The 21,971-nt window shown below is 43.5% G+C and overlaps 1 protein-coding gene across 4 annotated transcripts in view; it reads left to right on the forward strand.

Moving 5' to 3' along the window:
* The window catches only part of LOC122980395 (plexin-A1-like), a 192,211-nt gene that overhangs the window by 14,072 nt on the left and 156,168 nt on the right, over positions 1-21,971 (forward strand). The window lies entirely within an intron of this gene.

A 21,971-nucleotide genomic window follows, 5' to 3' on the forward strand; every position in this document is an offset into this window, starting at 1 on the left:
TAAGGAAATTATTGCAGACATTTTTCACCGTTTTCATACATTTTATAGACCAATTACTTGATTAATCTAGAAAATAATTGGCAGATTAATTGATAATGAAAATAATACTCTTGCAGCACTTAATCAGGAGTTAAATTTTTCCGTTATCTCTTCTGTTAATCTACTAAGGCTAAGGGCTCAGGGAGTTCGAGAACACATATCCATGGCCGTTTCACAGCTGCAGTATTCAGCAGTAGAGATTTTGTTACTTTGTGCTCACGGCGACCCGCTTGTGTTTCTGATACAGCCACTGAGTTAGTATTTGTGGAGTACCACTCCAGCAGATAGCTGGCCTCTTGCTCTCTCTCTAACTCTCTCTTTCTCTCCCTCTCTCCCTCCCTCCCCATCTCTCTGACCTTGCGTCGTTGTGCTGATGAGCGCTGAGTGGATACACTCATGAGTGTTGTGTGTGTGCGTGTATGCGTGTGTGAGCGTGTGTGTGTGTGTGTGTGTGTGTGTATAGGAGAAACCGTGGGAGCTCCATTTGTTGTGTAAATGCGAGCCGCTAATTGACTGCCGGGCACGCAGCCTCTCCTTCAGCGGCTGAACCCTGCCCTCCGCCGGGTCCCAGGGATCCTGCCAGGGGAATGTTTGCCCCCTTGCACACACAGACACACACGCTCACAGCACCCTCCCTTTGTCTCCCCTCCTCTATCAGAGTGGGCCTGGCACAGGGCCAGAGTGAGGATGGGCACAGTGCAGGCCTCTCTGTTCTCCCTCCGTCTGTCTGTCTCTGTGTCGAGCTCTCATAATGAGAGGCTGCACGGCATTTACTTATCATAACATGTGCTCTTTTGATACAATTTCTCATCTCAGAAAACACCATGAGTTCTCTCTTTCTTGTACTGATAATGAAAATATTTATCTTCTTTGAAACAAGCGAACCATGGAAAAGGACACTTACTGGTATTAATTTTACCTTCTAACACTGAAGTAGTTCAGTCAGGGCCCAGTCCACTAGCCACAGTAGTCATATCAGTTTTAGCCTCAGTTGTAAACCCACATGAGACAGTTAGCCCAACTGTTGGCTGGCTAGAGGCCCAGATCTCTCTCTCTCTCTCTCTCTCTCACACACACACACACACACACACACACAGGCATTGTGGTTTTTATGTAAGGCTGGCTAAATTAACAGCCTGTAGCTACAGATAATGGCCTTTCGACCTTTCCGCTGAGTGTTTGTGTCTCTATCCATTTTAAAAATACAAGTGCCTGTATTTAATTATGAGGGTAAAGTAGGTGTTTCTGTCAGTGACATGTTGGTATCCTTTACAAAAAAAAAAAAAGTTTCATGGCAGTATGACTGGGCGATGTTGACAAAACCTCTGTGTTGATAGTATTTTGGTGATGAATATCGGTGCTTTCAGAGGATTTGTACGCGCAAGAAAATCTGGGGAAATAATAAGTAAAGTTGATCGCTCAAGAGATACTTTAAAGGCCTTTTTGTTCATTTTACTCAGCTGGAACAACATTTAACCTGTATTATAGTATTTTAAATAAATCTCTTTTGATGTTTTGGCTTATATAAGTCAAGTCTGTTCCCTCACTAAAGGACTGTTGCATGGCCTGCACACAGAAAATGCACTCTGGTTCTAGCTCCTACTTGACACAAGAAGTTGTTATGGGTTAAGGTGCATATTTTAAAGGGTCTTGTGTCTGCTGGGAGATGTCCTAATCCAACTGTGTGGAGCTTTAGTGGTTGTCCACTTGTGGCTGTTGTACTGTGCTGAAACATAGACAGCAGGCCGCAATGCTCAGACAACTCAGTGGAGGTTAGTAACTGTGTTTTGTGTATCAAGGAAACTAGTATGAAGGAATAATGGAAATGCAACCAGAATTACAACACCTGGTCGGAAAAATCATGCATACACGCAGGATCAACCTTCCATACCCAGGTTTTCCCAGGCCAGTCCATTGTTCTGCAGAGGTAAACATCAGGGAGCACAGAGAGAGGAAGAGACAAACAATAAACTGACACACTCTCCTGAAACACTCTGTTTAGACTGCAAACACAAATGAGCAAGTGTGTTTGTGTGTATCCAACGCCACAGTAAACTGCAGTTCTGAGAAAGAGAAGAGAATGGCGGGTTGTGGCGCAGGACCTGACGCACAAAGATGGCAACTCGCCGATTTCTTGCCGTTTACCTTCCCACGGTACCAAGCGTCCAAATGTCGACTACGTCACTTTCCATTTCTGGTTCAAGAATGCAGAGAATGCAGTGGATAGGCAGCGATAGCTGAATGAAGTCAGTCCAATAGGGAACTACATTTAAATACTCTGTCATGTACAGTTTGTTTGATGTGATATTCACAGTGTACCTCGCAGTATTCACAGTATGCATAATAAGGGTACTTGACTTTCAAAACTGGTCAACACTTAAATGTGAAGGACTATTATTTTAGGCGCTCGATGGCTGCTAATGAGACACAAAGAGACAAAAGCAAGGATTTAACATCAAGCCCGCCACTTATGCTCCAGAGACAACAACAATAGGATTAGCCAGCACGCTAAATAACTAAGGCCTAGGCCAAGCCTCTTACACTGTCACAAGGCCCTTTTTAATGTGTTTTAATATGGTCACCCGCTCTTTTAATGCAATAAACTGCCTATGAATAAGGTGCACAATAAGTGCTTTCAAGATCACACTAGAAATATGTGCATATTTCTTGCTAGAGATAACTATTTTTGTACTGTTCAATAAATTGAACTCAAATATTTCTTATGATAATTCTAATTGAATTGAAGAATTCTTATTTCAATGTAGACAGTCAAAGTTACTGTTAAAGTGGCATTGTGGATATCTCAGGCCACGGCGAGTGTCTCCCGTCTTGTCTGTGTTTACATTTCACAGCATGATGCACTCAGACAGTAGAGCTGTTGATTCCCGGAGTTGTCCAACAAGTTTGATTGACTACAGTTGCGGCAGAACAAGAACATCTAGTATCCACACGTGGGAACAAAAACAGAGTTACAAATAGAGACGGACAGACGGAAAAGGATTGATTCTGAGTATCAATGTTGAGGAAGTGTTTTATCAGTTGCTCACCATTAAAAGCAAATGTATTTCCTGTTTTGATCCCCACAGTAATCCCCACCTCTGCTTCACAAACACATTCGCTGCCAATAAAGCTTATTGAATCATATTGACTGTGTGCGGAAGCGGGGAGGAAAGAGGGAGAGACAGTAAATGACAGGGCGGCAGGAAAGTGGAACGAGGGAATTAAAAGCAGAAAAGAGGAAGCGAAACTGAAAACACAGCGAACAGGGAGGAGGAGGAGGAGGAAGAGCGAAAAGAGAGAAAGTAGAAAAAAGACTGTGAAAGAGCAAATCACTCTTCCCCCCTGCTAGCTGTAGCAGCAGTATTGCAGCCAGACAGGCAGTGTTGAATCTGAGTCAGCAAGACTTGAACTGGGGCCCTAGCCTATAGCCCCGGGGCTGCTAGTAACACACACACACACACACACACACACACACACATACACACACAGACATGGTGTCAGACCTGTTGCCCTATTCTCCTCAGCCCTCCAGCTCCAGCCCTAACTATAGCTGTTCAGCCAACCACTCTTAATTAGTAGCTGCTGCTGCCGCCTGCCCTGCCCCGGCGCCACTGTGGTAAAGCCCCAGCCCCATGTCTGTGTGTGTGTTTGAGTGATATGTGGCGTTTCAGTTTGTGTTTACTCTGTGCATCAGCTGCAATGATGCCTCTCTACAGTCTTTGCACATGCATGTATGCAGGTTTGTTTTCATTGTGCGTGCCAGCTACAGTTTCGTCTCTGCACCCCGAGTGTGTTTGGGTTGGTGTGTGTAGAAGTTACAGGTGGAACAGGAAAAGCTAAAAGAAAGACCACACATCGTTGTGTTTGCTCAGCAGACACTGTGGTTTTATGCATCGTATTGTTACGCAACATGCTGCATCTCTCCATTCAAATCCTACATCTATCTCCTGTTGCTACTTGAGAGGAGCTGGCGCTTTTAAGCTGCCATCACAGAGGGAAAAGTAAAATGCTTTTCTTATTGCCACTTCTCGAAGATCACATTGAGTTAGTGAATGAGAACAGACGTGCTCTGAGCGGCTAAAGAGACTCCAAAGACTGCAAGGAAAATCTATATTTCCCCTATTTCTGATGTTCTGGGAGCACTTGAGTAACAGTTGACTTCACAGTTTCTGGAGATGGGCGCAGGATCCTGTTTCACTGTTGTTCTTGTTGAGGTTTTTATGCCTGTCAATAGGGCCAAGTGTGCGTACGTTTTGTGTGCACATTTGTGTGTATTTACAGCTTAAATAGTTGGCTGTACTTCTACAACCACAGGAGACAAAGACAATACTGCACACAGAGCTCTTGCTTGCTCCTTGGTCGTGTTCAAACTTTATACACCCCCCCCCCCCTACCTGCTTCTCATCAAGCCCTGTCATATTCATGGTGTGAGGTGACAGTGAGGGTCTCGTCCAAGCTGTGGATCAAGCTGACACATTTCTCCCCGAGGACCCCCCCCCCTCAGTACAAACACATAGCTTGAATAACTCCACCGGCCAACTACCGCAGCCACTGGCCTGCTAATCAAGACCATATTATAACATGAGAAAGAAAGGGAGAGACTTAGCTTAGCTCAGCACAGGAAAAAAAAAACACACACACACACATATACAGCTAGAAAACAGATAACACTTAAGTAGCCACACATGCACACACATTCATATCGTCTCCTGGAGGAACACAGGCCACAACCCGGCAACACAGTGACCCAAATCAGCAGCATCGGCTCTCCTATCACTCCCGAGACTGGATCTGGGCCACGCAGTCATGCTCGCTGGACGAAGCACCTCAAGCATTGCCCATCACCATCCATTCACACACAACTACAGCAGTCCATATATTGATGGATGACTCAGACATCCATTGTGAGGTGAGAGATTTGGTTGTGTTTGTGCAGCCAATAGCTTGTAAAATAAATGTTCAGAGAGCGGCGCTGCAGTTGAGGCTTTCCAGGATTTCTGCTATTTGACATGATAACAGCTTTAAGAGGGGTTTTCTTTTGGTGGTGGTCAAAGCGGTTGTGGTCACCCTACATAATCTGTCGATCTCTTTTTACTTCGGGTCCACTCCCGATCCCCCCTCCCCCCTTTGTCCCCAGTGAATCAGCTTACAGAGGAGCTTCATATATTCTAGTGCACGTGTTAAGCTCCATATGTAGCTGCACAATATCCCTTCTTTAGTGACAGAATGACACATGTGACTACCCAAAATTAAGATTAAAATAAAGACTGCTGGACTGAGCCTTGAAACCTCTTCGTCTGCTTTACAAACACAGTCATTTACTGACCAACAGCAGTCTTTGTAACCATATAGCTCCCAAAATCCTAAAGTTTTTCCTCTTCCCTTCCTGTCTTTACAGGAATTAATGACGGCCGTCACAAAGACAGTTCATTTTGGCTTGTGTTTGCATTGAATACTGTTTGGGTCGGCAGGTTAGGGAAAGGGGATAATGTTTTTTCTTTTTTTTTTTTTTCTCCCCCAAGCGAGAGTTGTCTGCATTTCCAGTAAGAGTTTCATTTGCATTTAAGATGCTAATGTAGCCTTTTGGGTGAGCAGAAATGGCGAGAGTATGCTGGCCTGGCTCTTTGTTTTGTCCCGGTTATTCATTAGGCTTTAATAATTGCTGCCTCGCGCCTCACACAAACACCGCCAGGAGAAATGGATTCACTTCGTTCTCTCCTTGCAAAGGTCAAGGCGCATAGCAAGACACCTCGCCGACACACAAATTCACGATTCATGCATCATCTCTCTCGGAAAATATGCTTTCTCTTGGACGATTGAGCTGAAAACCTGCTGTTTGCCTATGTGTGTGGGTGTATGTGTCTTGCCACTGAGTTTGAGGCAGCCGTTGAAATTCAAATGAGGCATGCAGGTCGAGATGTGAGTATTCCTCAAGAGAGAGAGAGAGCCAGGGATCTTCTGAGGATGTCTCTCTCTCCCCGCGTGGGCATTGTGGGTAAGAGGTCGCGCACACAACTCTGGTGACAGGTTCTTGCCATCGTGTGAGTCTTAACCTTTGTCCTTGTGTAATCACATGAGTTTTAACAAGCCAGAACAGATCATACAAGCCATCCTTCAGCACATCAAGGGAAGGGTCAGCCGACCTGCAGAGGAAAGTGGATTGCAGTGCGGCGATGGAGACTGGCTTAGTGCTGAATCCCATTATCAAACAGCGTTTGTCAAATAATAGGTCAAGGCCCACTTGTACCAATGACATATTACGTTGTGGTTTAATTCCAGAGCTTTGTATAACAGATTTTTCTCTGTGCAAAGTGATTTGCCAGAGAAGAAAAGGTTGCTTGTATTAAGTACTTTCAGACACTGGACTGAAGGCAAAGCTTGATCTCAGTTTCTTTGAAGAGAGTGCCTTGATAACAAGGCTGGCAATATTTAGAGGGCCTGCAAACATACAGCAAGAATTATTGTCTTGTTTACTTTGCTTGATATTAGGACCACAGCTGTTACTTTTATAAATATTGATTGTTTTTCAGCACTTTTCCCTGGTCACAAGAACCTGCTGCTTTCAACAATATCAACCACTTCAATATTACTACATTGTCTGTCTTTTATGTTTATGAATTGCTGAAACTAACAGCCCACATGTCACCGCTCCATCCTATACCTTCCACCACAGCATATATCCCAACATTTCTCGCATCATTACCAACGCCATTTACATCACTTTGAAGCTGGGAGACTTAGCTGGCATAAACACCCAAACAACGTGCGATAACGCCGCTCAAATAACACCTCTGCCATATTTTCAATCTGCTTTGAAAGTGGCTGAGTGGCTGAAATAAGCGAGAGATTGGGGAGTTATGAGTGGGAGTGGGTCCCTGGGGGACCATGCAACATGGCAGGTCATTTGCCTGGCCAGTGTCGGTGATATATTTATACATTACAGCGAGGTGGCCGGCTGAGAAAGCAGAGGAGGGGGCTGAGAGGTAGAGGGAGCGAGGCGCTTATTCAGCAGGCTGGAATGCAATAGTAACACACGGGCGACTTAATCAGATGAGAGGAAATAACATTTAAACACATTGAAAGCCACGGGGAGCAGAGTATTTCTTATCTTGCAATGATTGCATCCCCCAGTGATGCTGTGTCTGTCATGCACAGCAATATTCAGACCTGAGACTAAAATTACTGGTTTTATTCATCTCCTCTGCAGGGTACACTCTGTGTGGGGCTTTCTAGAGAGAAGTCTCTCTTCTTTGTGAGTTCTGTTGTCAGAAAGTTTGGGCCTGTAGCATCCAGTGTTGTGGTTGTCCTATAAACCATGCCCAAGACCGTTCATATCCAGCTCAGTGTTATGTTGAGCAAGACACTGATATATTTAGTCCCTTTTCTCTCCTGTCTTCTTTCCTCTCCTCCCCTCTTTGTTTCTGGCATTCCTCTCACTCACCACTCTTCCTCTCATCTTCCCCCGCTCCCACCAGCCTCTCCTTATCTCTCTTCCTCTGCACTCACATTTCTGTCTTTCCCAACACGTCTTTCCCTCTGTGTTTTTCTTTCGCTCCACGTCTGTTCTTATCCTCCCCCACGCTAAAACCTCCTCCCCAAGGCTCTACCTCGTTCTGGGCTCTGTTGCTGTAACGATACTGACTCAAGCTCTTTGGACACAGTTTTTTTTTTTTTTTCGTCTTTTTTTTTTTTCATTCGCAGTTCTTCGCCTCCCTCTGTCACTTGCCACATTTAGAGACGGGGATGTCTAGTGTAAACTTAGACGGACACAAAGACCGTCGGACACCCACAGAATACACACACATACACACACACACACACGCCCTGTTTACACTAGCGCCAGCTTTATTAATTGTGCTGTCTGCCAAGTTGAAAGACAGTCACTGTAATATGACCTAATGAGCGTGTGCTCGAGGTTGCTGTGTGTTTTGTCTTCAGTTGAACCTCCCTGCTCCCACCCCTTGTCTGCCCTGTGACTGACTCACAATGGCTGATGTTACTTGTCCTTCTGGACCAACCAGTAGGCCCGGCCCTTCCTTTTGGGATGGCTCCAAGAACAGTCAGGCGCCTCCCAAATGGCTCCAATGCTCTGATCATGAAATGGATTTGTTGGAATGAAGGCTGGAATTCTACTTAGACTTAAGTGCTGAAAGTTTTCAGCTTGAGTAGCCTAAAAGTATATACTTTGGTAGAAAGGTCAGTAGACTTCCAGTTGGTTCTTCATCAACGGTGAAAGACAAAAATCTGTTCTACCTTTAGGGAAACATTGTTCGTGTTTCTCCCCACGTTCACATGTGACAAATGTTAGTTTGATACAATGGTGCATACAATTAATTCATATTGAAATATTTTCTCATTAAAATTGATTTGTTTGGATGTTTGCTGGATGAATTCCAAACAACTCAGTAGATACAACTATGTAGATAAAATGAACACGTTCTGAGTTAACAGATGTCACTTATGTTACTTATCAAAGCTTTTAAGATTATAACAAAACGGCTCTTTTCATGTGTATCCTTCTTAAACAAGTATGTGTTGTTTTTTTTTCAGTAGATGTGATTAGCAAAAGACAAAACAGATGAAGAAAAATGATCACATGTAATATTTAAGTTTCACGATAACAATACTTGGAAAAAATATTCTCAAGTCTGTTGTGTTTGGTAACACACAGACCTGAATTAGCTTCTATTTGGAAATAATAACGGAAAAAGATGAATTCAAGGTCTGCTGAGAGACATTTTTTTCTGATTATCTGTCTCAATTGAGAGTACCAAACAGGTTTAAGCCATTTAAAAAAAAAAAAAAATTCCTCTTATTTAAAGCCCACACAGTGATAACTGCTTGACTATTGTAGCACTCGATTAAAACTCTTTAAAAAATGTGGAATCCTTGTTGAAAGTTGTAGTGCGGCAACATAAAGAGTATTGTTTTGAAGTACTTAGTCTAAGTTGAAGTGGTGTTGGGTGTAGTTATGTGACAGGCACTCAGTTGCCCACTTGCTGAGGGAAAAAAAAAAAAAAACTTTCCCTTTTAGCTAAACATGCACAGACTGCTCTCCTCTTATCTCCCTCCATTCCTCCTCGTTCCGCCTCGCCGGATATCTGAAAAGGTATCGTCGACTCTTCTCATTTCACCCCTCTATCGCTCCCTCTTTCTCTCTTTTTCCATCACCTCGCTTTTTCACCTGCACCATTTTCTCTCTCGTGTCTCCTCATCTCCAGCCTGATTATTAGAGCCTTTCTCACTCGATCACCCCCTCTTCTCTCCGTTATAGTTTTTCATTCTCTCTTCCAGCCCATATCTAATTCAGATTTTTAAAGCCGGTAGACATTAAATGGTGCATTTAAGTAGTTTTTTTTTTTTTTTTTTTGGTAGTTAAAAAGAGAACTGTGGAGAAAGTGAAACCTCAAGAGACGCTGGTACCGTTTGCGTTTTTAGTTAACGGTGACTGCTGTTTGTGAATAAGGTATTAGTCACACACACCCACATGTACACACACACACCAACCCTCGTCTGTCTCTGTCGCTGCCTCTATAGTGAATCAGTGATGCATGTGCTTCACCAGGAATACAGTATGTGCTGACTATCTGGGACAAGACAGGAAATCTTCTGAGCTCACAAGCCCCCTTTCTTCTTCCTCATGAAAACCATTTATGGGTACACACACATTCACACACACACACACACACACACACACACACACACACACACACACACACACACTGCAGGTTGGCTTGAATATTCACCGGCTTAAAACGAGGCTCATGAGCTAAAAACGCTCAGGATAGATGAGCTTCCTTTGTTTCAGCTCCACAACAGTGCGACTGAAGATAATTTGCATTGGCCTCAAATGACTCAGATGTAACAGTGTCATTTAAATAAAACAAATGCTGCTGTCCCACTGAGTTTCTGGACGTCAGGGTGTCTTTGTTGAGCACTCTGTTGCAGGTCTTTGTGTATGTTGTGATGATTTTGACCATGCGGGTCAGTGTGTTTTCGGATGGCTGGTTTGTTTGTTGGTGGTTTTTACTGAAGAAAAGCTCATGTTACTTCTTGTCTTCTGAATATACAATAAACTCTATGAGAATTTAATTTCCCCAATAACCTGCTAGAACTACTCTCTGTACCCTTTTTGCATTCACACCATCTTACATGGAGATTCCCCTTGTTTTTCAGTGATTTTTTCCTGTTGATGAATTGAACCCGCATGCCCCCAAGCCCGGACATCTGCATTAACCATGATGTCTTGTGACCCATCTGAAGACATAAATCGGGTTAAACGCCATGTGACACAAGCCAAACGCCTGTCTTAAAGCATTTAGAGCATTGGATAAAACCATGCGGTCATAGCCAATGATATGGTTACTAATACTCCTCAACAGCACACATCCGGAAACAATATGCCCCTTAATGGACAAAGATGGATAAGGATGCTGTCCGAGTCGATAGCGAACCAACCCAGATACGCTGTGTGTAGTGTGTGCGTACGAGTGCTTTTGCTCGTGCGCTGTCATTCGAATAAAGCAGGACATTCATCTGTATAAACTTGTGCTGAATGACGTAATGATTCAGACCGAGGGAAGAGGGACGGCAGATGGTCATTTGGCTGTCTGTTTTAATAAAGCTAATAAGTGGAGACTGTATCAAGCGCGATGGGGCACCAGAAGAATTCACAGCTGAGAAGATATGAGCTAGATTAAGGCTAGACTTATGTCAAGTCTTTGAAGTGCTCAGGTCAGATATTGGTCTCTTTATGATCTAATCTCAGCAGGGAAATCAAAAAGGATTCTGGTTTAGATAGTGTTTATCTAGAGATGCATATTTCATCACATTCTTCCTGTTGTTGCAAAAACCAGTGATGCCGCAGATATGAAAAGGCCAAGAGCAGACTGTACTTTGGACTTCCTTTTTGTTTTTCAGATTCCATTTATTCTCAAAGTATTTCTCTACGACTCTACGAGATTGAAACTTGCCTGAGATGAGCGGTTTGAAATATTATCTTATTAACTGTTTCTCTTGCAAGTTGATGCTCAAATGCAGCAGCATGGTCCACATATGCTCACTTTGGAAAGATTACATTCGAAAAAGGGCAGGCTACGTTTATGATGCCATTAAAACAAAAGGAGACAGTGATTCTTTTTAATGCCTTTCTCCTTGAAGTGACTCCCGTTCCAACCACTACCACCATCACCATCACCATCATCATCCTCAAATCCTATGAGAGAGGATTTATAATGGCATCCACTTGTTTCTACAACAATCAACACTGTCTGGCAAGTTTTTTTTCACAGCAGTGCGGCACAAGCCCACCCTAGCAAACCCCCCTCCCCCCCCTGCTGTTAAGGGTTAACCAAGCTCGTAAATGGAGGGTGTGAAGAGGAGAATGTAGAAGCTTGGAGTTGCAGTTGAGGACAGTGGCGTTTGGTAATAAGCTGTTTCGGGCAGAGCGGGCTGCATTCCATTACAGTGAACTCAGCAGGGAGAATATAAGCAGTGTTATGGAGGAATGCTCTGGCTTTGTCGTAATAGAAAGAGCTCACATACCTTACACGGCCCACTTTTTTTTTTTTTTATCACTTCGTTGCACTTTAAAGTTAGTTTTATGAAGTGATATCATGAGATGTTCTTCTTCACTTATATCCTCGATTTCCCATTTTAGATTCCACCAGTCCACCGACTGAACCTGTCCTCACTCTCGGTTTCTTGACATCAACACCTGTACAACCAGCTTGAAAGGATCAGACCACAACAATAGTGTGAATGACTGTTGGAAAACCACAAGGTTGTTTGTGGTTGACCCTCATTGTGACTGGCATTGCTCTGTGTTGACTAAAGGTGGCATGTAGATGCATGCTGGGTTTGTGATTAACAACAACAAAGCTCACCACCGCTCACACTCACCATATTGTATCGTTCACGATAATATTAGTGTAATTTTCAATATGATGGAAAAAATTCATACATCGTGTATCATGATAATTGCAATATTCTGACTTGTTGATGTAATGATGTCACACTGTTAGGCACAGCAACAACAAGCGTAACTGAAAGCAAAAGTAACATTGCTACCAGCTGCACAGTGGAGGAGTTACAGTAGTTCAAAAAAGGGGATGACTTCAGAAGTGTGGAATGGTTTGGTTGCAAAAGATCAGATGTACAACAAACCATGGTAATATTTAAGAAGTGAAAGAAGACTATAACAAAAAAGGGGGAATCACAACAAACTTATTTCACCACCTCAAGCAGAATCACCCAGATGAGCACGAGGAGAACCAAAAATCCCATGAAGAGTATATTTGTCATATCATCAAGAAAATCATTATCACAGAAATACCCTGAAATATTGTGATATTATTTTAGGGTCATATCACCCACCTCTACCAGGGTAGTTCACTAAAATATCAGCTTTGTATTTTTGCATGTAGAGTTCAACTGTTGCTTTTTGGGCTGTTCCTGGTGAAATTACAGTGGTCATCAATCACTAGGCTCTCTCTTGTGCATGCTGTCCCTAGTCCTGGCTCTGTCCCTGTTCTCGGTGAGGTTCTCTTAAATCTCAATTAATCGCCATTTATGTGGACAGTCAGCAGCAACAAGTCTGACCCGAGTGAACAACCAACAACAAGTTTTGACATCATTGCACTCAGGGTCATTGAGACACACCGACCACTCTGCCCCAGCTAGGCTGTGGTTGACTTGAAACTTGCTTGAGATAAGTAATCTACCACAGTCTACCTGTATTCTTTTGTCAAAAGGTATGTTCACATTGCATCATAGTGCATAGTTTTGAATACTTTTCCTTGATGATGCGTTCAGGCACCTGTGAAATACTTGGATGTCTGAGAGAGTTTGGTCGTCAAATATTGTTTTACGTTCTTGAGGCATAAAATTGCACCCAGCTAAAGGTTAAGTACATGTGGATGATGCACAGAGAATGATGTGAATTATTTGGTAGTATTATCATTTTAAAAGTTGTAATCCACCCTTTAAGTCTGACAATGTAATCAGTAATAAAACGAGTATAAAAAGCATACATGAACTAAAGTAAACTGGCTAAAAATGCAAAGATCCAGTCATGTGAAAATAAACCAACATGTATTGTTTTAGCAGCAGTATTCACTTATTTTGCTTGGAAGTTTTCATTTCTGTGGTGTCACTTAATTTTATTATAATACAGTTCAAGTTAAGTCAACAACCTGCTGTTGCGTGTCATCACCTCCTCTGATCAGCCGCCTGTGCTGGTTTTCTCTTAAAACCATCTCAAACAGAGAAAGCATTAGCTTTATGCTACAGACAATAGTACAGGCTCAGTGTTGTGGTGTGAGCCAGTGGTGAAATGTTGATCTCCCACCTCTTCCACCTGCACACCACATCGCCTTCCTCTTCCACCTTCACACACTGGCACACACACACTGGCGCAGACAGACACAGGATTTGTCATGGAAAGAAAGACCCAGTCGAGAGATTAAGAGTAAACCACTAATCTGACGGTGCCTGCATTAGTGTATTTGTGTGTCAGTGTGCTCCTTTTTTTTTTTTTTTTTTAAATGTGGGCAGGTTTTATGCAATGGCTGGTTCAACGGTGTTTCATTCTGTCCTAGCAGCTGGAACGAAGGCCTTTGTTTTTCCAGGAATTTCACCCCTGTGAGAACAAGCGGGGAGGAGAAAATATGTTCCCATGCTCATAGTTGGTTTGTTGTGATTCACATAATTTTGGTGTTTTGAGCAGTTTGTAATTTATTTGGGTTTCTGCACGGCTATGAGTCATAAAAGATGGAGAACATGACAGTGGAACTAGAGAGACATGTGAGCCATTTGGCAGAACTGAGAAAGGGAACAAGATGAGGGCGAGAGGATCCATTGACGTAAGGGCCGGAGGAGATGGAGGTAGATATAAAGATGGAACACAGCCTGCCTGCTCTCCATGTGTTATTGTAATGACAACAGCAGCCCTGTGTTCACCAGCTAAATCAGATGTAATGTTCACAAACCTCTCAGAGATAGTGGCACTCTCTATCCAACCTCAAATCTCAAGCTGCTCAGAAAGTGTTTTTAAAACACGATGGCTGTTTCAAGTGTGTGTTTATGTTCACATTCATCTCTCAACACTTAGAAATGATGTACATTGGTGTTAAATAACATTTGGACTGCGTTACCCAGCCAATGCTTATCAGTAGTTCTTTGTTCACAAATCTATTGCTGACATCTTTACATAGTTTTTCTTGATGATTGAACATTGAACTTGATTTAGAGATTTGAAGGATGGGGTAGGACACACACACACACACACGCACACCTGTCATATAGATTACCTTACACACACAAACTTGAACACTGTGTGTGTTTGATGAGGTGATGAATTCCTTGTAGGGGTTTGTCTGCAGCACATTCCCTCTGCATTCCATGTTGGAGCTGACTTGGTGTCAGCGGTCAGACTCAGAGAGGTTGCAGGAGCGGGCAGTTTGTGTGTGTGTGTGTGTGTGTGTGTGTTTGTGTGTGTTGTATACACAGACACTAGTTGACGACCCTCTGCTCCCTCTGTCTCGTGCAGGCAGAGCAGGGACAACTGTACACTGTGCCTCAGAGCACAGGCACACATGCATATATTTATATGACCAACTGCCACACACACACACACACACACACACACACACACACTCCCTGTGTATCTTAAGTAACGTCTGTTGGCGTATAATCCCATTTACCTCTGAAAACACAAGAGTGTGTGTGTGTGTTTATTGTCACAGGGACTGAGGAGAAGAAGAATTTGTGTGATGTAGTGCCCACAGTCTGTCTACTGTCTCGGAGTGGCAGCTGTCACACACACACACACACACACACACACACACACATACACACACGTCTGTTATCCACACAGCACACTGGGTGTCAGAGAAGCAGTTGTCCTTGCACTTATTACCACACCAGTCCTTGAATGTGCGAGTATATTGTCAGTTTCTACCCTCGTCCTTGTGCAGGCTGCTTATTTAAGCCTGGGAAACAAATGGAAGAGGACAGCGGAAATAAGTGACATCATCGTGCGTGTCGGATTAATACAAATTAATGAACAGGCTAAAAAAAAAAAAAAAAAGCCTGTGGCATAAAGTCTTTATGTCCATTTTTCATGTTGTTTATTATTATGTGTTTTATGGCCCTTTGGCTCATGATACTCATTCAGAAAACATTTTACAATCTTCAAATGCTATTATTCCATGTAACGGAGCTTGTAAATTGACTGCTGTAAAGAATTTATTCTTGGCTAATGTACTTTGGCAAAATTAATACAGAGCATACTGAGGACAATGTTTGAGGTTGTTGTTTCAAATCCGTAGTTTTCTTTCAACTCCTTCACATCAAGGGTAGTTACTGGACAAGTCTAGATCAGGTTTTATCACTCCAGCCGTGCTGATAGCTTGAAAGTCAGCCCAGCAAGGTGCTTTAAAGACAGGGGGCTCAATTTGTTCCAGTGTCTGACTTCCTCACACACACACACACACACACACACGTATACACTACTTTTGTACTTTGGAACAAGGCATTTGTTTTGGCAGGCCACCTGCCACACAGAGAGAGAGAAAGGGCACCGGCGCTTGTCCTCCACTAAACTGATTTACGTTGGCACTAAAACAGAACTCATAAGGGCTTTTTATACGCCCCAAGACTTGCCAGTCAGCTTTTTTCCCCCTAGCCAAGGCAGGAAGGAAATGATACAAGATACCACGATATACAATACTGCTTTATTGTCTAACCTCTTAGAAATTGGTCTTACCTCCTCTGAAATTTGTCTTGGCTTGCCGGATGACTTGAATACAATATGGTGACATTTGTGTTTTTGGCGCTAGCTCATGTTTCAGATGTTCTTTGCTCATCACCAATTGTTTTTTTCTCACTTTTTTTCCCCCTTGTTAATAAAGTAATTATATGAAGTAATGACACAAAAATGAATATCAGATCACAGGGTGACTGTTTCTGCTTAAATTGACCCCGAAGGTCACTCAAGAAATACTATCTTTACTCAGTTATTAATACATTTTCTGCTGTCATTCAGCTGTTATTGAAAGAAAGGAGGACCATTATGAACAAATTCCCGTGGACAGTGACAGATGGGCTTGAATATTTTTTGATAATATTCCAGTGAGTTATTGTAATAATGTTGATATTCTCTGATAATCCTCAGCAGACAGTGTGATTGCTTTGTTTCAGTGTTCAGATTTGAGTTTGTAGTGTGTAGGGATGCCATAGTGAGGAAATTTTCCCACCGGTTAATAAACTTGTGACAACACTGGTGTTACTGGTGTTACACAGGACGTTTTTACAAAATAAGATATTTGTCGATGACGCTCAATATCTTACTTTGGTCTTTAACATTAGATCTTTAGATCTGCCCCTGACTTTGCAGATATGTATTCGGTCAACCTCACACTGTCCCTCTTATATTTAGTGCATCGTGCAAACAGCACCACTTACGGATGACTGTGCATCTGGCCTCTCCGATCGAGCTTTAGCTGCAGGGCCCGTTTTGGCAGCCTCACTCTTGTTGGGTGCTTGAAGGTGTGTAGATTAGAGGTGTTGCCTCCAGTTGCTGCCACCCTTATCAGACAAAGTTTACAGATTGCCTCATTAACATTATCAGGTTCCCTATTAGCATTGGGTTCAAATCCAAAATATATAGGTTTTGTAGGTATAGGTATAGCTTTTGCAATCTGACTCTGCTACTCTGTGCTGTGACTCTACTGCTGCTGCATACAGTCACGGAGCAGACACTTTAAGTTTATAATTTGAGTGTCTGTCATCCGACTAAGTATCGATAATAAGCTTAGTATTTTACAAATTAGAGTTTTTTTTATTTGATGAATGTGGGCGCTGATACATGAAAATGAACTAAATGGGTTTTATTTCTATTAAAAAAAAAAAAAAAAAAAGAAGCAAAATGACAGTGGGGTGGTGGGCAAGTAATCGGTGTGTAATCAATGTGTGGTGTGATTTGAATTGGTAGCTTGACCCCACACACACACACACACACTCAAACACTCCCCCCTCCCCCTGAGACTGACTTGCCTGCCTCTCACTGGGACATATGTCAGACGAGCGGGCTAACCAGGCTGCAAATGACTAGTCTGCACAGTGCATACCTGCAGTGTGTGTCTGTGGTTAGTCCTGAGTGTGTGTTCAAATCACAGAAATAGGTTGGAGAGCAACTCCACTTCCTCTACCCTGTAATAACTCCAGTCAGACTTTTCGCGTGTTTATGTCTGACTGCGTGTATGTCGTCTGTCCAGGGATTGCCACCCATCCATCCGTCCATCCGTCAGTGTGTCGTGGGGGGGTGGGGTGGTAATCCATTCTTCCCATATGCAGATAGCGGTGGTGAGATTAGGCAGACCCTGGGAGAGGATTAAGGCTTCGGGGCTTGGCTCCCCTTCTATCTTACCTCCTCTCTAACCATCCAGCCCCCCCTCTACCACCACCTCCCCGCTTCCTGCCGCCTCCTCTTGCTGTTCAATCCCTCATCCCCCCCCCCCCACCCCCGGTCTCCCTCTCCTCCCGCGGGCAAATCTCCAATCTCTAGAGTGTGTTTGGCTGCTGAGTGAAGAGGTGGAGGGCAGATTAAGATAGAGAACCATTTAGGTTTTTTTTTTTTTTTTTTGTGCTTGTGTGTTTTGATTTGCATGCGCATAACGTATTGGTTGATTCCTTCTGTTTTGTGCATTTTTATATGTGTTTGTGTGCGTATACATACCATTTGTGCACAGAGAGGATATGCAGTGGGTGTATGGGGGGTTGGAGTGTGTCCAATGTGCATCTTTTAAGTCATATTGCTTGCAGTCGCCTCCTCGATTACACTATGGTAGGGTTACGATAATTGACTTTGTGCATATGTGAGAGTGTGTTTTGAGAATTTGCATTTGTTTTCAGAGCCTTTTCCCCATTCTCTCTCTCTCTCACATAGCCTATATATTTTTATTTTCCCATCTCCCTTACTATATAGTCCTTCTTTCTTAAACCCTCAGTTCCACCTTCTCTCCTCTTCCTCCTGTCCCAGATGTGACCCACATGTTGTGTGATGCAGTGCAGAGGGTAGAGAATTTGTGCTGCTCCTCTTCCCTCCTCATCATCATCCCTCTCTCGCCACCTTCTCCTCCTCTTTCTCCCCTCCAGTGGAGAGTGCTGTAATTGATATGCCACTGGCAATAAATCAGCACAGCTCTGGGGCTGAGCAGTGACCATTATCTGAACGGACAGGTTTAGCTGCTTTGGAGAAGAGGCTGAGAGAGGGAAGAGTTGATGCAGCTCAGCTCACAAGAGTTACCAACAGCTCACCACTTCGCCAGCCTCTGGAATTTCCTCATGATGTACATGGAAACACACCACCCGCCCACCCACCCACCCACCACCATCTCCTCTCAGGATTCCTGTCACTGTTAAACTAAATACACAAAATGAAGTAAAAGCCGAGAGAGGGACTCCTCCCTTCCAAGTCTTTTTCCTCTTTGTTATGTCTTCCACCTCCTTTTTCAATCCTGTATTCCCATTCCTAGTGCCCGTCGTGACGCACTACAACCCTCTGTCAATTGATAGGGCTTCCTGATATCAAATCCAATCAACTTGGCCCCTCACTGCCCATCCTCTCTAATGCTTTCCCCTGATGTGATAACGGCCTCGGCTCTCCCGATATGGTGGCTGCCCATTCCCAAAGCCACAGACACGCACCAGCCCATAATGATTGACATGTTTTTCCTTGATGCTGCCAGATATGGCTTGCAACCTTGCTCCAGCCGCTCTTCCCACCATTTCACTTTAGCTCTGGAGGAAATTGAAATTGAAGAGGGTTTGGAGGGATAAGGAGGGTGAGACAAAATGGAGAAATTTGAGGGGAGAAAAAAAAGGAGAATGTCTGTAAGATGCCAAGTGATTGACTACATCCTCAACAGTTGGACAAGTCCGCCATGACGGGATGGAAGTAGAGGGATTGAGGGTGAGAGAATTGTGAGGCCATTTGCAAAGGTTTTTAGTGCAATTCTTTAATTTATCTTGTTTCCTCTCCTGGTAGTTTTAAAGTTTATATCATGGAAGAAGATAACTGTATGTTGTCTTTTCACAAACGTGTGTTTGTTAAAGTGTGTGTTGTGATGTCATCATCTTGTTACCAGGATAGATAACAAGCAGCCGGAGACCCCCAGATGCAATTTGTTGTGTGATTCACACTCTATTACATCAAGCTGTGGCTGGCCTATATGAAGAGGAATTACTGTAGGGAGGATTTTTTTTTTTTTGGTCAGGTTCTCTCTCTCTCGTTCTTTATCAGGCTCTCTCATTTGCTCACTCGCTCACTCTGCCTCATTGTATCTTTCCCTCGCTTGGAAATGACAAAGGAAAATGAGGCAGACAGCCTCCTTATGCGTCGCCACGCTTTAAATTGACATCTGCTGTCGTCGCGAGGCGCGACTGTACCGTTGAGCAAGAAATTAGTTTTTTTATAGGCTGGCTCGTCACTTTATTGCGGCTGCTTATGTCGAAGAGGCCGCGATCCACGTCGAGTCGTTTTAATCTCACGGAGTGGAGAGTGGGGGTATATCTGGTAACTGCAGCTCAGACCCTTCTGTCTGCTGTTACCGTGCTTAGGTGCCTCGATCCACAGGGCTCCCCTGGTGTTTGATTCAAGCGCAGGTAGAGCCCTGATTAAAATGCAGCATAAGTGCTGCCTATTGTTTGGCTCCCCGATGGTCCTCGCTCACCCCTCTGCTCTTCTCTTCTCCTTCCATCCCTGCAATGTCTGCTTCCCTTAGTCTCTTACTTCCTCTCTCTTTTTTCTTGCCCTGCTCCTCTTTCTCACCTTGTTTTTTTTTTTTTTTTTTTTTTGTCTCTGCTATATATTTGTCTTCTCCCGGCCTTTCATTTGTGGACCTCTCCCTGAACCTGGCTGGCTTTGTCTCAGCTGAGCTATGGTTTGCTATTCCACGAACAATGCCGCTACAATTTCTCTTCTCTCCCGCTCAGCCTCTCCCTCCCTGACTTTCTCTCGCACTTAATTTGCAACAGCAGTGACTAAAATTGATGTGCAATTCAATGACTCCTCTTACAGAGGTGTTTAATTCTTTCAATACTTGCGAAAGTGCATTTTTTTTTCCCCCCTCAGAGTGTCTACTCACACGTACCTGCCTTTCAAAAGGGAGGCTGAAACATAAGAGACACACAGATATTGAAACAGTCATTCATCCCTCTGAGCTTGGTAAACTGACCACACTCCCTGACCTGCATGCTTGGTGATTGATAGGAAGATAGCCTTGCTTCTCAGAGGCTCACCAGAAGGGGAGCAGGAGGCAGAAACCAAGATAAGGAGAAAAATAAAGGAAAAACCCACATTCCTCTTTGCCTCTCTCCTCTCTCCTCTCCTTTTGATTTTCCTCTATCTCATGTTTTTGCCTCCCTCATCCTCCCACCCCCCCCACCTCCCTTCCCTACCCTCCTCGTCTATCTGTAGTGTCTCTCATCTTTTCCGATTCGGTGTGGTCATAAAACACCCTTTGCGCAGACACTTTGATAGTCAAGGTGAAATTGAAGCTTGGGGTCTCTGGGAGCGTTGCGTCCTCTTTTGCATAATCAGCATTTACAGGAGAACTAATGTCCCAGTATTGCAGAAACATGATTGGCCTGTCAAGTAGCAGCACACACACACAGCAAACTCTGCTCCTCCTCATCATTGTATTGTAGTTGGAGGACGCCCAAAGGAGCCAAATACTCACCCTCTTGACTCCTCCTCTTCTCCTCCTCCCTGTCCTTTACCTGCAAACCTTCCATCCTATAAATTACCGTACTCCTGCCCTTTAATCTCCCTCTCTGTTCTCTGCTGCATCTCAGGTTGTCCAAGGATAACAGCTCTGGGGTATATAGCGTGTGCTGTATGAAAAATATTTATGCATTTGTGAAAAGCTGCTAGATGAAAGCAGACCTGAGTAAAATGTGTATTTGCTAAGCTTCACCTCTTCATTCCTCAGAATTAGCTGGTGTGAGAAGGCAGTGGTAGCAGTGAGGAAGGAAATAATGTTCATATCTGATGAAGGGCTGTGTTAGGCCACGTCTAGACCAAAAATAGCACCGTGTGGTAAAAGAAAAAAACACAAGCGGAAACATTGATGCTGGCATGTTGCTTCAGGTTCTGATGAGAAGATTAAATACAATCCAGAGAAGTCCGGCTTGCTGGATGTCGCATTGCATTGCCTCAAAAGTTAAGCCAGGTTCAAGTGTTGTGATGACCCTGTATTTTTTTGGCAGACCCCTCTCCACATAGGCAATAGAAAAACAAGAGACTGGCACGTTTGGAGTGTGCTGACTGTGTTTGTTGTGTAGAGGGAGATGGGAGTCTTGAGTGGTAATGTGTGAGATAAGGACCCTTCAACCCGTCAGCGATGGGTTAATTGTGTTGTATTGGCAGCACACATGTCGATCAACAGTTTTCATATTTCATTTTATATTCCGTGTGTTACGCTAAACACAGTTATATAGTGGAGTATGTGTGAGTGCGCGGTGTCGGGGCCCACCACAGTTTAATACATGAATGGGAATCCCGGTTGTTGAATCATGTCGGTTCAAAATAAACATGCAAATCAGAACACGTTCCATGTCTGGATGTATTCCTTAAACTGATACCATCAGACCAGACACTTTATGCAAAGCTGCATTCTTAATCATTCAACCCGTGTTTTTCATCAGATAATGATGAGATAAAATCTTACGTGAAACAAGTTTGACTAAAATGACAGAAAATGATTGGTTATTGCTAGAATAGATTGACATTGTTGGATGTTTTTCAAGAATAAAGGACCAAAATATTATTTTCTAACTTTCTTTTTTTTTTCATGCTGTACTGGAAACATACTGAACCATGTCCCCAAAACTGAGGTGCATACCGAACCGTACACTTTGTGTACCGTTAC

Source organism: Thunnus albacares, chromosome 4 (genome assembly GCF_914725855.1).
Source record: "Thunnus albacares chromosome 4, fThuAlb1.1, whole genome shotgun sequence".
NCBI classification, from domain to species: Eukaryota; Metazoa; Chordata; class Actinopteri; order Scombriformes; family Scombridae; genus Thunnus; species Thunnus albacares.